Source organism: Lithobates pipiens, unplaced genomic scaffold (assembly GCF_037356315.1).
Source record: "Lithobates pipiens isolate NorthernLeopardFrog02 unplaced genomic scaffold, aLitPip1_a1.2 Scaffold_8, whole genome shotgun sequence".
Lineage (NCBI taxonomy): Eukaryota > Metazoa > Chordata > Amphibia > Anura > Ranidae > Lithobates > Lithobates pipiens.
Genome location: NW_027507903.1, coordinates 658,543,720 through 658,560,025, shown reverse-complemented (window position 1 = coordinate 658,560,025; position 16,306 = coordinate 658,543,720).

Here is a 16,306-nt window from a genome sequence, read left to right as displayed (position 1 = left end):
TCCATCACCGCCTGCTAGTGGCCAGCCCTCTCGCAGCAGGTATATGGTAGGGGGGATTCCCTTGGAGTGCCTGCTGGGGGGGATAAGTGGAGCATCAGTCTCTGATTGCTTCCATTAACACAAATGGTACTTTTCTTTCTGTCAGCCCTTCTAGGTCTATCCAGCAACAGAGTTCACACAGAGGAAATGATTCTTCAAAGTCCCATCACCAGCATTCCTCTTCCAGATTCAGACACCACGGTTCTCCCTCGAGACCTAGTCACCATAGCCGGGAAGCATCCCAACCTTCCACGGCTCACTCCAGTCATACAGCTGAAGGACTCTGCTGGGGGTGTAGGGCTCATGTCCCTGTAGGCAAATCCCTCTGTGATACCTGCTATGTGAAAGCAACAGGTGAAAGGTAGACATGTGCATTCGTTTTCGTCCGAATGCATTTTCGTCCGAATTTCAGCTATTTTCGTTTTCGTTTTGACAAACGATAACGAAAGCACAAAATCCGAAAAACGAAAGATCCGACATAAATAAATGCTTTATTTTCGTTTTCATTGTTACAACAGTTCAATATAGAATAGGAGATTCGACATGACTCTGACAACAATCTGTGTCTATAGAAGCTGTGGTCGAATGTGCCTAACCTTACCTCTATTAGTCCAAGATTATATAGAGAAAATATCCGACAGAGAAAAAAGATTTGACAGAGAGAAAAGATTCTGCAAGTTACTGTCCTAAAAAGTGTTTGGGGACCCGGGTCCTGCCCCAGGGGACATGTATCAATGCGAAAAAAAGTTTTAAAAACGGCCGTTTTTTCGGGAGCAGTGATTTTAATAATGATTAAAGTGAAACAATAAAAGTGTAATATTCCTTTAAATTTTGTAGGGGGGGAAACCCGGGGTTCCCTGTGACGTATGGGTGACCCTGCCCCCCTCTGATGTAATGGAAACCTGCCTGTGTTACATCAGAGGGGTGCGGGGTCACCCATACGTCACAGGGAACCCCGGGTTTCCCCTTGCGTCAGAGGGGGGCGGGGTCAGGTGACGGGTGGCCCCGGAATCCTTGCAGTGTCTCCTCCACGGAGACAGAAGAAGGATGGATTCGCTGCGCTGGATGAGATGAGACATCGCTGGAGAGATGACCGTCCGTCGCTGGATAGCAAGAGTGGATTACCACCGCTGGAATCTTTTTTTTTTTTTTTTTTTTTTTTTTTTTTAATAAAGGAATTTTTCAAAAGTGTGTTTGTTTTATTTAACCATTTTTTACACTTTCTCTGTGAAATGGTAGGGGTACTTTTGTACCCCCTTACCATTTCAAACAGGGGGGGCGGGATCTAGGGGTCCCCTTGTTAAAGGGGGCTTCCAGATTCTGATAAGCCCCCCGCCCGCAGACCTCCACAACCACCGGCCACGGTTGTGGGGATGAGGCCCTTGTCCTCATCAACATGGGGACAAGGTGCTTTGAGGGGTCACAGACCCCCAAAGCATCCTCCCAATGTTGAGGGCATGTGGCCTGGTACGGTTCAGGAGGGAGGGGGCCGCTCTCTCGTCCCCCCCTCTTTTCCTGCGGCCTGCCAGGTTGCGTGCTCGGATAAAGGGTCTGGTATGGATTTTTAGGGGGAACCCCATGTCAATTTTTTTATTAATTTGACGTGGGGTTCCCCTTAATATCCATACCAGACCTGAAGGGTCTGGTTATGGATATTTAGGGGGAACCCCATGTCAATTTTTTTCTTAAATTTGAGGCAGGGTTCCCCTTAATATCCATACCAGACCTGAAGGGCCTGGTAATTGAATTTGGGGGACCCCCACGCTTTTTTATTTATTTATTTATTTATTTTTTTATCAATGACTTTCAATGAGTGTTCTCTGTATTACGGAGCAAACAATTCATAATAGCTGCGAGTGATTTTAAAGGACTTTTTTTCCTGCATAAATGACACTTTGTGCAGGGACAATTCTAAGCACGGGAAACATGAGCCCCTTCAGAGGCATACTATAGACACCCCCCCCCCCCTACGAAATTTAAAGGAATATTACACTTTTATTGTTTCACTTTAATCATTATTAAAATAACTGCTCCCGAAAAAACGGCCGTTTTTAAAACTTTTTTTGCATTGATACATGTCCCCTGGGGCAGGACCCGGGTCCCCAAACACTTTTTAGGACAGTAACTTGCAAATTAGCCTTTAAAATTAGCACTTTAGATTTTGAATGTTGGAGTCCCATAGACTTTAATAGGGTTCTAAAGTATGCTATATACTAGCTCCGTCGAATCTTCTTTATACATTCGACAGACACCATAAGCCTTCAAAGACAGATTCGACCGTAATTCATGTGGATTTTTGGACGAATGCAATTTTTGAACGAAAAACAAAATAAATAAAAACGAATTTCGGGAGTAACTAAATAAATTAAATTTTTCGGACGAAAACGAAATTTTAAAACGAAATATTTTACTCTGTACATGTCTAGTGAAAGGAGTGATTCTGACCAGCAACTAATGTCTTTCGTTGAGAAGATGGTTAAGGACAGCCTGAAAAAGTTGGAGCCCCCCCGCATGTCTCCCAGAGAGTCTCCATGATCTCCAGGGTGGGATACTCAGGCTCAGGACACTTGGGAGTCCTCTTTACCTAGCCATCCATCTGCTGTCCCCTCAGATAGTGAATCTGAGTAAGAAGATCTTGGCACCAGATTTGACTTTGCTCTGCTCCCTCCTTTGGTTAAAGTCACCAAGGAAACTTTAAAACTTTGAGAAGAGCCAGTGATGGCTCCTGTGAAGCAGAGAAAAAATGTCAAACAATTAAAGAAGGAACGTATCAGCTTTCCTTTTCTCTCTGAATTAGGTGAAGTTATCACGGACGAGTGGGGAAAAGTAGAGAAGAAGAATTCTCTCCTCTCTAAAATACAGAGGCTTTATCCCTTCAAATAAGGTGAAGTTAAGCAATTGGAGTCAGCACCTCTAGTGGTTGTGGCAGTAATGAGGCTGGTCAGACACGTGAACCTTCCTCTAAATGACACGGTCTCATTTGAGGATACCCTGGATAGAAGGATAGACTCTGACTTGAAGCGGGTCTACCTTACGGCAGGCATCGCTTGTAAACCAGCCTTGGTATCTGGCCGCTTTGTCTAGAGCGATAGAGATTTGGTCTGGCAATGTGGATGAGACACTCAGAAATGTCTCGGATGACTTGGCCAAGAGTTCACCCATCCAAGAGTTGTAGCTGGCATCGGCTTTCTTGGGGAGGCTTCAATTGATATTATCTACCTGGTGGCTTGAGTTATGTTATCTTCTGTCACCGCCAAGCGTGCCCTGTGGCTTCCTCCTTGGTTAGCCAATCCTGCATCCAAACAGGTATAGTGCCAGATTCCTTTTGATGGATCTTCTTTTCGGCGATAAATTAGATAGTGCCATAACTGAGCCACTGGGGGTAAGTCGGGGTTTCTTCCTCAAGACAGACGCCTGCACGGCCAAAGAAGATCATTCCCAAGGAGACAGAATCAAGATCATGCCAGGGAGGTGCGTAGTTATAGGCCTGGACGTGAATTTTCCAGGTCTTGGAAGTCTAGACAGTCTTCTTTCAAGAAAACTGCAAAGAGCAGTTTGGTGGGAGAGAAGGAACCAACCAAGTCTTTTTGAGGTTGGGACCACCCAGACAGGCCAGGTGGGAGCTCGTCTTCTCTGTTTTCGGCACGTCTGGGCGGCCTCGATCCAGGACTTCTGGACCGTCAGAATGGTCTCTTCAGGCCACACCTGGACCTTCATCAGCGCTCCCAAACTCAGGTGTGTTCCCACGTCCCTTCCAGCTTCGGAAGAAAAAAGGCAAATCCTATCAGCCTACGTAAAATCTTTGTTGGATCAAGGCGCTGTTATTCCCATTCCAGTTGACCAGCATGGTATGGGAATGTGTTCTCCTCTTTTTATGGTCCAAAAGAAGAATGGTGCATGGAGACCTGCAATAGATTTGACACATCTGAATCACTTCATCAAAAAAGAAAGGTTCAAAATGGAGACTCTTTCCACGATCCAGCAGTCAGTTCAGCCAGGAGAATGGCTCGTCTCTATAGACCTCAAGGATCAGTGGCATAACTAGAACCTTCAGGGCCCCAATGCAGGAAACCATGGCGGGCCCCCTCTCCCCCGACCTCCAGACAGGGCTCTTTTCTCCGAGCCCGATGGTGGAACACCAGGGCCCAGTTCCAAGTGGGTGGCCGCATATAAAGGAACCAATTTAAAAAACATCAATTACAGCCACTGTGCCCATCAAACGCCACCACTGTACCATCAAACGCCACCACTGTACCATCAAATGTCACTACTGCGAAAAAATCCCATGCTGAGAGCCGCGATCGCGGCTTTTTTTACTTCCGGGAACCCGGGCGTGATGTCATAACATCGCGCCCGGGCCTCCGAGGGTCATAGAGATGACTGGTGACCATCTGGATGATTCTTTCTCTGGGTCTCCGATAGCACGGGAGAGCCCGGAGAAGCACCGGATGATGGCGGGAGGGGGGATGAAAAAAAGGATATCTGATTGATGCCTGTGGCTGCTAGCATCATTCAGATATTCCCACTGAAAGTCCAGGACGTCATATGATGGCCGTCGGTGGGAAGTGGTTAATATCCACACCAGACCTGAAGGGCCTGGTAATTCATTTTGGGAACCCCTTTTTTTTATCAATGACTTTCAATGACTGTTCTCTGTATTACGGGGAGCCAACAATTCATTATAGCCGCGATTTTAAATTACTTTTTTTCCTTCAGAAATGACACTGTGCATTGACAGTTCTAAGCACGGGAAACATGCGCCCTTTTACAGGCATACTATACACACCCTCCAGGTACGAAAGTTAAAGGAATATTACACTTTTTTTTTTTTTTTTTTTTAAGATTTTATTGAAGATAAAGCATAATGTACATCAAGTTTCACAATGTCTTAGCAGTACAGATTTTATGCCACAATAGCATAGCACTAGCCAATACAAAAGTCACAACAACAGAAAATTGAAAAGGGAAAGAACAAGAACATCGAACAACAGTGCATAGTAACCATTTTGGAAGACGGCTACTGGGAGGAAGGGATTATCTCTATCCCTACCACCCAGAGTATCCACACAAGGATCAAGACCATATAGAAAGAGAATGATCGTACAGGGTGAAGTAGGCTGCGAACTATGGTCTGGAAGTACCTATAAGAAAATTGCACTTCACAGCACAAACTGCAATACAATAAGGTAAAATAAGATTAAATAAGGCCGAAACCACCGCAGAGGGCTCTTCCTAATCTATGAGTAGCACAAATGTGTCTTAGTTGTTCCTAAAAGGAGAATTATACTGGCGGGGCAGAATGTGAAATAATAGAATTAAGTGCATAGCACAGCTCTAGGGTTAGACAACCAATATTGCCAATTGTTGTAAAATTTCCCTAAGGACAAGTGCGCCTTTGCAAACAGGAATTCCATCAATAGGTGTTCATTTAGGATCTTAATGGCGTCGGAAATGGTTGGTGGACAAGTTTGTTTCCAACATCGGGAAATGGCCAATCTCGCTGCAATAAGTATGTGTGTGATAATGGGGTGGAGTTTTGAGGGCCATGGGGCAATGTCAAGACCAAATAGGGCCGTCTGCGGTGTCAAAGTTAGAGATAGACCAGTAACCTCCTGTATGCAGGAGGAAACGTCCGTCCAGAAATACTTAATGGGCGGACATTCCCAACAAATATGGAAAATGTGCCCTTCCCGGTCGCAGGAATATTACACTTTTATTGTTTCACTTTAAGCATTTTTAAAATCACTGCTTCCGAAAAACTGCCATTTTTAAAACTTTTTTTGCATTGATACATGTCTCCTGGGGCAGGACCCAAGGCCCCAAACACTTTTTAGGACAATAACTTGCATATTAGCCTTTAAAATTAGCACTTTAGATTTTGAATGTTCGACTCCCATAGATTTTAATAGGGTTCTAAAGTTCACACAAAGTTTAGGTTTGTGTCGGGGGGTCCCGGGGGGTGTTCAGCTCATCCTTAGTGTACAGGTGTCAGCTATCTCAGCCTTCACTGGGGTGTCGTGGGCCAGACACGCCCTTATTCAACAATTCTTTAAAGGAGCATTTAGACTGAGGTCTCAAAGGAAACCCAGGTTCCCTAAATGGGATCTGCCTCTAGTTTTGGATCTTTTCTCTCATCTTCTCATCTTGATAAGACACTATCCGTCAGAGAGCTTACTATTAAAACTGCCTTTTTGGTGGCCATCACCTCGGCAAAGAGGGTATCCGAAATTCAGGTTTTAGTAGCCAAAGAACCTTTTCTAACCTTTTTCCTGGACAGGGTGGTCCTGGTTCCAATGTTAGGGTCAAATCCTAAAGTCACCTCAATCTTTTATGACAACCAAGAGATCTCATTCCTCACCTTTAGATCTACCGGAAATTCAGATATTCACCCTCTTGATGTTGGTGTCTCCTTGAAGCATTAATTGGAAGTAACGGCTCCTTTCCGTCAGTCGGATTATCTTTTCGTTTTGTTCTATGGAGAGTAACAAGGGCCTCCGGGCATCCGTCAGATCAATTGCTGCGTGGATTGTACAAGCAATTCAGTGGGCATATAGAGAGAAGGGCTTGGCGCCTCCTGAGGCGGTAACAGCGCACTCAACTAGAAGTCATTCAACCTCGTGGGCAGCTTCATGCCATGTGGCTACTGAAGTGATCTGCAGAGTGGCATCCTGGTCATCGATTCATACCTTCATGTCTCATTATTGTGTTGAGACAGCGGCTTTATCCTCAGTTGACTTTGGTGTTATAGTACTGTAGGTTGATGGTGTTAAATATTAGTTTTTTTCAGCATTTTGCACACCTGGGTGTGTACGGCGAGTTATTTCCCACATGTTGGCTGCCATGGAGTCTGTCAGGAAAATGGAAAATTCCTATCAAAATACTTACCGTCATTTTCCTTTCCTGATGGACTCCATGGCAGCAGAAGTTCTCTCCCAAATGGCTGGAGTAGGCTAGTTTACTGAACACGGCCTCTGGCAAGATTTATGGGAGTAGCATCCTATAGGGTAGTAGAGGCGGGACTAAACCCACATGTTGGCTGCCATGGAGTCCACCAGGAAACAAAAATTATGGTAAGTATTTTGATAGGAATTTTCCGTTATTTTTTACTTTTGCTATAATAAATATCCCCCAAAAAAGAGTGCGCATGTGCGGCGCCCTGTGATGGCCGCCTGAACACAGGGCTCCGCAACGTCCCGGCCTCTACGCTCTCTTAGCGGCTGAACACCGCTGAAAATCTGAGCGACACGGTTAGCGGAGATGTCCACCGACACAGGGGCACTAACGGATGCCAAAAGGAAAGGCGAGGAGAGGGCTGAACACCCGTCTCACTAGCCTCCCCGGAGCAGACCTAAGATGGCGGTGGAGCGGCCGCCTCATGAGGCCCTCACAGGCACGACAGGATCTTCGCCCTGGCGGGACAGACTCCACGATGAGGTATGTGGAGGGGACCTCTCCCTTCATCTCAAGGGAGGTCCCCAGTCCCCTGCCTCCACCATATCGCTAATACAGCAGACCTTGGAGGACATCCATAGCCTATCTCCTGAGGGGGACCACAGACCACAGCAGGCAGATGCCTTCATGGAAGCAGCACAGCTCATCCCTCACCCACCCCAGTCCCCTCAGTCCCAGGACATGTCTTCTATGTTTTCCAAATTTGCAGAATTGCTTGATAGGGGGTTGGCGCAGACGGCGTCTAGAATTACTTCTGATATAAAATCTGATCTCCATATGCTGGGCTCCCGCATTGAAAGTATTGAAACTAAAATGGAAGCCACAATTGATCGAGTGAACCAGAATTCCGATCGTTTCCAGGAACTACACGAACAACTTGAGGGGGCTTACGCCAAAATCGACGACTTGGAAAATAGATCCTGCAGACTTAATTTCCGCATCAGGGGGCTTCCTGAATCGGTAACAGATGTACATGACGCTGTCCATTCACTCATAAAGACCCTCATTCCTGACATCAGATCACACAGATTGGAATTGGATCGCGCTCACAGAGCCCCGGGTCCCCCCCGCCAAGATGGACTCCCACGCGATATAGTGGTTAAGCCGCACTACTATAGTGTCAAAGAAGAGGTGATGAAGAGAGCTCGGTTATCGCCCCAGCTCCAAATTTTGGGCCACCCAATTCAACTATACGCTGACAATTCTCCCTTCACCATCCAAAAAAGGCGATCCCTAAAACCTTTACTGACAAACCTGACTCAGAAGAACATTAAGTACTGGTGGCTATTCCCGTTCGGCTTAAAATTTGACTTTGAAGGTAAACCTTTCCGCTTCACCTCACTCCATGAAGGAGAACTACTGCTCCGCAAGCTCGGCCTTTTCCCCTCGGATCCACCATCCCCCATGCAGACCACTTCTTCTGGGATGGCCAAACGCCCTCCTCCATCCAGCCCTCTCGCTTCACTCTGGATCTCCCCCAAACACAAGAAAGCTAAAGATGGTCTTCCTCCATGATAATGACATAGTCCTATTTTTGGCTCCGAAATTTAATTTTTCTGTGGGACTCCTTTCTCTCCTTTTTTGGAGTACGAACCTTATCCGGTTCTATGGTTTCAAAACTTTTGGTTAATCGTTTTCACTCATTTTGCCCCCATTACAATACTTGTGATGTGTTCAAGTTCTATATCACATCCATTAGCTATGATTTGCTATAGGTGTTCAGTTTTATCTGTTAAATTTTAAACATCTTGCTTTTAGGTTGGAGCTGTGGGGGTCGGGACGTTCTTCCTGAGCACTCTTTCCTTTCTGGGTGGGACAGTTCCTGAGGGGTCTGTATCATCCAGTCTGGACGTCTCCTCCGTTGTGAGGATATCAATGTTGATTTCCTTCGGTGGGTGGATCCGCTATTATCCCCCACCTGGGAAACTTATGTCTTTTTTGTATTTTTCTTTTCTCTATTTCATTTTCTTCTTTCTCTTCCTTTCTCTCCCTGATATAGCTTATGAAGCGGTCTCTCTTTCCCCAGCGGCTCGTATGGAAGCTTGGGAGTCTTTCTTGGATCCTCGATGTATGCAGCGAGTCAACAGCGAGAGGGTAGGTCACAAGGGTATCCCTGCCTTCTGTACCTTTCTGCTCCATGGCTGACATCCCACACCACAAACCTTTATTGCGCCTAGCATCCCATAATGTGCAAGGTCTGAATTCCCCCGTCAAACGTAAAAAGATTTTCCAACATTGTCACTCCCTAAAAATTGACATCCTCTTTCTACAAGAAACACATTTCCCGAAATCTTATCAACCCTCTTTCATCCACGCAAAATTCCCCACATTTTATTTAGCCAATTCTGACAACAAGACCAAGGGGGTTGGTCTTTTTTTTTCAGGAAGGGTTACATTTTCTTTGGTTTCCGAATTTAAGGACCCAGGCGGCAGATTTATTCTTCTTAAAATTGTTATTGATGAACAAATTTACTCTCTTATCTCATACTATGCTCCTAACAAGGGGCAAGCACAGTTTTTCCAATCCATGCTTAGTACCTTGTCTCCACTGACGGAAGGAATAGTCATTTACGGGGGTGATTCTAATTTAGCTTTTGACTCTGGGGTGGACAAATCACGCCCTCCCGGTAGGGATAGGGTTCGTCCGACTAAGCAGAGCCTCAAGGTAGCCAGACAATTATATCACTATGGTTTGATCGATGCTTGGAGGGAACTTAATCCCAGGGTTCGGGATTATACTCATTACTCTAGTCCTCACCAAACCTTTGCAAGAATTGATCATTTCTTTATCCTCCAACAACATATCCCATTAATGCGTCGGTCCTACATTAGGGACTCTGCTTACTCGGACCATTCCATGGTCCTTCTTTCCATTCAGGGTGGCTCGATCCCCCCATCCGAGTTTCATTGGCGTTTAAATGCCTCCATTCTCAGCAATCCTGTACATGTTACGGAAATAGAACAACATATACAGGATTACTTCCGCCTCAACGATGTGGATGACATTTCCCCCTCAACGCTATGGGCAGCTCATAAGGCCACCATAAGGGGCGTCCTTATCCAAATTTCTACCAGGTTACGCAAGGCTCGTAAGACAGAAATACTCAAACTTGAAAGGGAATTTTCTTCCCTGAGTAAAAGTCATAAAGCTAACCCCACACAACTCTCTGCAGACAAACTGGACGTAGCCCGTAATGCATTAAACCTTGCTCTTACAGCGGTAGCAGAAAAAGAACTCAGATGGGAGGGAGGACGCCATTACCAACATACTAATAGTCTTGGTACCCGACTTGCTAGACCCCTAAAACCAAATTATTTTCACTTCCAAAAATCAGAATGACTGATGGTTCACTAACCCAGAATCCCCCTAAAATTTTAAATGCATTTCAGGATTTTTATCTCTCCCTTTACGGTAATACAGATAGTGGCACATGTACCGACGCCATTCATTCATTCTTACAATCGATTCAAATCCCCACACTGAAGGATCATCACAGGGACGATTTAGAAGCCCCAATTTCTGCAGAGGAAATAGAAGGGGTTATTAAGGACCTTAAGTCGAATTCGGCACCGGGACCCGACGGATTTTCGGTGCCTTACTATAAACATTTCTCGCAAACTCTAGCCCCGTATCTAGCACGGTTCTTTAATCACCTTAGATCTGGCTCTCCTCTGGATAAGGCCCTAAATTCAGCTTTTGTCACGGTTATCCCCAAACCTGGGAAAGACCCCAGTAGCGTGTCTAATTATAGACCCATATCTTTGATCAACAACGATCTTAAAATCTTAACTAAACTCTTGGCTAGGGATGAGCTTCGTGTTCGTACATTCGACTCGAACATTGGCTGTTCGGCCGTTCGGCGAATTCCGAACGTTTTGGCCGTTCGCGTCAAAATTCGAGTGACGCGCGCGCGGACCACAATGCACTGCGGTGGCGCAGTGCATTGTTGCCCCATGATTGGCCAAGCATGCACTGTGACCCCGCATGCTTGGCCAATCGCAGCGCCGGCAGCGAGGAGAGCCATGATTGGCCACAGGCATCCTGCCTGTGGCCAATCATAGCTCAGGCTGTGTAGTGCACGCCCCACACTATATAAGGCCGCCTTTGAGGCGGCCTCCTGTAGTGTGTTACTTAGCATCTGAAGCAGTGGGTGTTCTGTGTACCTTCAACACAGTACACACTGATCGTTTTTGGCTGATTTCCTATCTTGCTGCTGTGTAGTGGTTGTTGTCTGTGCCCTGACTGCAGTATACACCACTATATTCACCTCACCTATATAGCTAGTGATGTAGCTTTAACCACTTAACTGCCCATTGCCGATTAACGGCTTCAGGGCGGTTGTTTAACTCTGAGAGGCCGTTAATTAACGGCCTCCCAGAATTCTGCTCTCGCGTGCCCCGAGGTGCGCGCACTCGAGAGCATCCGTGACCGCCGCATCACGGATCACGGTAAACGGCCGCTCATAGCGGCCGTTTACCACGTGATTGCTCCGTCAAATGACGGAGTGATCACTTGGAAACAAACCGGCATCATGTTATGACGCCGGTTCCTCCCTCCCCTCTCTGTACCGAACGGTACAGCGGAGGGGAAAGAGATCGGTGTCAGCAGCGATGTGGGCTGCATCTGCAGTGCCCACATCGCTGCTCACCGAATTTAACCCCTCAATTCCCTGCCAATACTCTGCAATACCAGTGCATACTCTGCAGTACCCTGCCATTACTCTGCAGTACCCCGCCATTACTCTGCAGTATCCCGCCATTACTCTGCAGTGCAGTACCCTGCCATTACTCTGCAGTACCCTGCCATTACTCTGCAGTACCCCCCATTACTCTGCAGTACCCCCAATACTCTGCAGTACCCTGCCATTACTCTGCAGTACCCCCATTACTCTGCAGTAACCCCCATTACTCTGCAGTAACCCCCAATACTCTGCAGTACCCGCCATTACTCTGCAGTACCCGCCATTACTCTGCAGTACCCCAAATACTCTGCAGTACCCTGCCATTACTCTGCAGTACCCCCAATACTCTGCAGTAACCCCCATTACTCAGCAGTACCCCCAATACTCTGCAGTACCTGCCATTACTCTGCAGTACCCGCCATTACTCTGCAGTACCCTGCCATTACTCTGTAGTACCCCCCAATACTCTGTAGTACCCTGCTATTACTCTGTAGTACCCCGCCAATACTCTGTAATACCCTGCCATAAATTGCCATACCCAGCCATACTCAGAGATACCCAGTCATACTCGGTGATACCCTGAAATACCCAGCCATAGATGCCCCCCACCCCTCACCGCCCTCCGGTGCTTCTACCAACTCGTCAGTACGATCAAAGCCAGAATCTTTTTTTTATTTTTTATTTCAGGCTTTCCAGCCTAGAGGTGAGATGTAGGGTCATATTGACCCCCCAGATTTCACTGTAAAGAGGACCTGTCACCCCATATTCCTATTACAAGGGATGTTTACATTTCTTGTAATAGGAATAAAAGTGATCAAAAATATATTTTTGGGGAAAAAAATGTCAAACTAAAATAAATAAAGTAAAATGAACAATAAAAAAATAAAATAAAAATTAAAGCGCCCATGTCCCCATGTGCTCGCATGTGCCACACATGTGAGGTATCGCCGAGAATGTTAGAGCGAGAGCAATAATTCTAGTCCTAGACCTCCTCTGCAACTCAAAACCTGTAACCAGTAAAAAGAGCTTGCAGTCAGTAGTGTTAGGAGATAGTGCGTGCTGTCTGCATGCTCTGTACCCAGTACATACCGCTATAATATAGGACAGGCCCCTACTTTCAAACATCCAACTTACAAACATCTCCTACTTGCAAACGCAAGGAGACAGCAGCAAGTGAGATGAAAAAAGATGGACGACAAAACAAATTATACAGGGGTGATAACCCTTCCCTATGTTTTCCAAAAAGCTTAAAAATAGTTTTTTTGACTGGAGCTACACTTTAAAAATGTACCGGTTGAAAATGACAAACAGATTCAACTTAACACAACAAACCTACACAGTCACTGTCTTGTTTGCACCGCCTGTATACTGCTGTTCTGAGTATATAGGGCCTGGGGGCCACACGCATTTCCTTTTTTTAATATGGGTACAGGGTTCCCCTTAATATGCGTACAAGACCCAAATAGGCTGGTAATGGGCAGGGAGGGCTACCCATGCCATTTTTCTCAATGATTTTCAACCATATTGCAGGAACCAGATATAACATTAAAACCGCAAGCAGTTTTCAATGATGTTATTTCCGTTTAATGTCATTTTGTGCAGGGACTGTTCTAAACACGGGAAACACGTGGCATTTCACTGGCATACTACAGACACCCCCCAGGCACCATATTTAAAGGAATATTTCACTTTTTTTTTTTCACTTTAATCGTCATTAAAATCAGTGCTCCCGCCAAAACGGCAGTTTTTAAAACTTTTTTTTGCAGTGACCCATGTCCCCTGAGGCAGGAGGCAGGTCCCCAAACCCTTTTTAGAACACTATCTTGCATATTAGCCGTTAAAATTAGCACTTTCCATTTCGAACGTTCGAGTCCAATAGACTTCAAGTGGGTTCTAACGTTCGTACCGAACGCGGGGGTCGTTCGCAAGTTCTGGTGCGAACCGAACCGGGGGGTGTTCGGCTCATCCCTACTCTTGGCTAATCGTCTTTCTAAATTCATTAGCCTATACGTGCATGCTGACCAAGTGGGTTTTATCCCGGGGAGACAAGGCCCGGATCAGATAAGGAGGGCAATAGACATAATCTCACTGTTGCAGTCCCAGTGGGATGGGGGTCCCCCTCAACAGGGGTGCCTCCTCTCACTGGATCTAATGAAGGCGTTTGACTCGGTGTCCTGGTCATTCCTCTTCCCCACTCTTGAAAGGTGGGGATTTGGACAATCCTTCATGAACATCATTCACGCACTTTATTCGACCCCAGAGGCTCGAATAAAGATGCAGGGCAGGGATGCCCCTTATCTCCATTGATTTTCGCCATGGTCATTGAAACACTTGCTATATCAATTAGAGCGAACCCTGACATTAAGGGTATTAGATGTGGACCAAAAATTCACAAGTGTGCTCTATTTTCTGATGATGTTCTGCTTTTCAATTCTTCACCGACCACCTCGCTCCCAGTAATATGCAAACTCCTTAATGATTTTGGTGATATCTATGGGTTAAGGGTCAATTATACCAAGTCTTTAGTGCTTAATATCAACCTTTCACCTATACTGGTCTCCCAACTTAAACATAACTTCCGCTTTGATTGGTCGGAATCGAATATTCCTTATCTAGGGATACACCTTACCGCTTCAATTGACAAACTGTACTCGGCTAATTTCCCCCCGACATTCCGCAAACTGGAGGAAGACCTGGCTTTCTGGGATACCCTTAAGTTATCCTGGCTGGGCAGGATAAATTCGGTCAAAATGACACTCCTCCCACGAATACTGTATCTCTTTCGGTCATTACCTATCCCTGTCCCGAAGGACCGCATTCGTAGTTTTCAGTCCAGAATCCTGAAATTTATCTGGGGATCCAAGGGTCACAGAATCTCTAAAGACACGCTTTTCCGTCATAAAAATCAAGGGGGTCTGGGGGTCCCGAACATCCTTTCGTATTATCAGGCAGCGCAAATCTCCCAACTGTCTACTATATACTTTAAAACATCCCAGCCAGATTGGGTTCATATGGAGAGACAGGCGGTCCCTAACCATACTCTGGATTACCTCCTATGGTGCGTTCCGAAGTCCAGACCAGCCGTTATGGCAACTACTCTCTCCCATTCCATCGCCCTTTGGGACTCGTTGAAAAATAATCAATTTCTTATTTCACAATGGAAACCGCTCTCCCACATATTCAGGAATCCCCTCTTCCTTCCAGGGCAGGATATTAAGGCCTTCTGTTGGTGGCTAGATAAAGGATTGTATAGGATTGGTCACTTTATTTCGCCCTCTGGTCCTTTCTCTTTGAAACACTATATTAAAAAGCATCACCTGCCAGATACTGAAATATTCTGCTTTAATCAAATTAACCATTTTCTACAGTCTTTGAGGCCCTCTACTGACCCCCCTCTTTCTATCACTGAATACGAACTTTGGTGTGGTCAAGCCATGGAGCAGAAGGGAGGGATATCTGTGATCTATCACGCTCTTACAAGGGTGGAAACTAAAACACTGTTTATGCGAGAATGGGAAACAGATCTACAACAACAATGGTCCTTAGAGGATTGGCATAAGGCGTCTCTTAAGGCCTTCAAAGGCTTCCTAAATACGACTCTCATAGAAGCTAACCTAAAGATTCTTATGAGATGGTACATGGTACCTCTGAGATTAGCAAAAATTTATCCGAATGCCTCTCCCCTTTGTTTCCGTGATTGTGGCCATATAGGCTCTATGTTACATATCTGGTGGGATTGTCTGAAAATTAGGACTTTATGGAATAAGGTTTTCCACATTATTCGGAAGATCACTACCTTCCCCATTCATAAAACACCTCAAATAGCTTTACTCAACTTTCCCTTACAAGGAGTCCCGAAATTAACTCAACAGCTCATTAGATTTATTCTGGTTGGAACTAAACTCACTATTGCCAGGGCCTGGAAAACAACGACGGTCTCCCTAAGAGTGGTTAAAAGGAAAATTTCTTGGATCATGGTTCAGGAAAAAACTAAGCATTTTCCTTAATACGATCGACAAACATACAGCGATATGGGATCCTTGGATCAATTATACCTCTACATGTATACCTTGCTCAGGGACTCCAGTTTGCTGAGGGGCAAGAGAGACCCGCTTCCTTCTTAGCTATCTTTTCTCTGATTCCTATTCTTTTCCTTTCTTCTTTTCTTTTTCCCTTCTTTCTTTTGGTGTTATAGTACCTCTGATTTAGTGCTTCTTACCTAGCCTAGTTTGGGTACATCGGGAGGTTTAAACCCCCATTAAGATCATAAACCTCTATACTCAGATCTATATGCTGACCTTTTTTAATCCTATCTGGTTCACTTGGTATAGTTATTGTTACTCCGAGATAATTCTTTGACCTGCTTTTTGTGGCATTGATTTTTCGATACTTACTTTAGAAGAAGATGTATCATAGGTCCCAGATCCTGTGTTGGGTAGGGTCTCAGGGGCTCCAGCACAGCAAGATCCCTTTTGGGGTGCTGGGCCCAGGAGGCTCGACCTCACAGTCAATAGATGGGTTCGTCGGAACCATAGGTTTTACACCTATTGAGATGTTATTTTGTTGGTTGTTCTTAACTTAAGATTTGATCCAGATAGCTTAAACAGATAGATCTTGCTCAATAATTCTCAGGG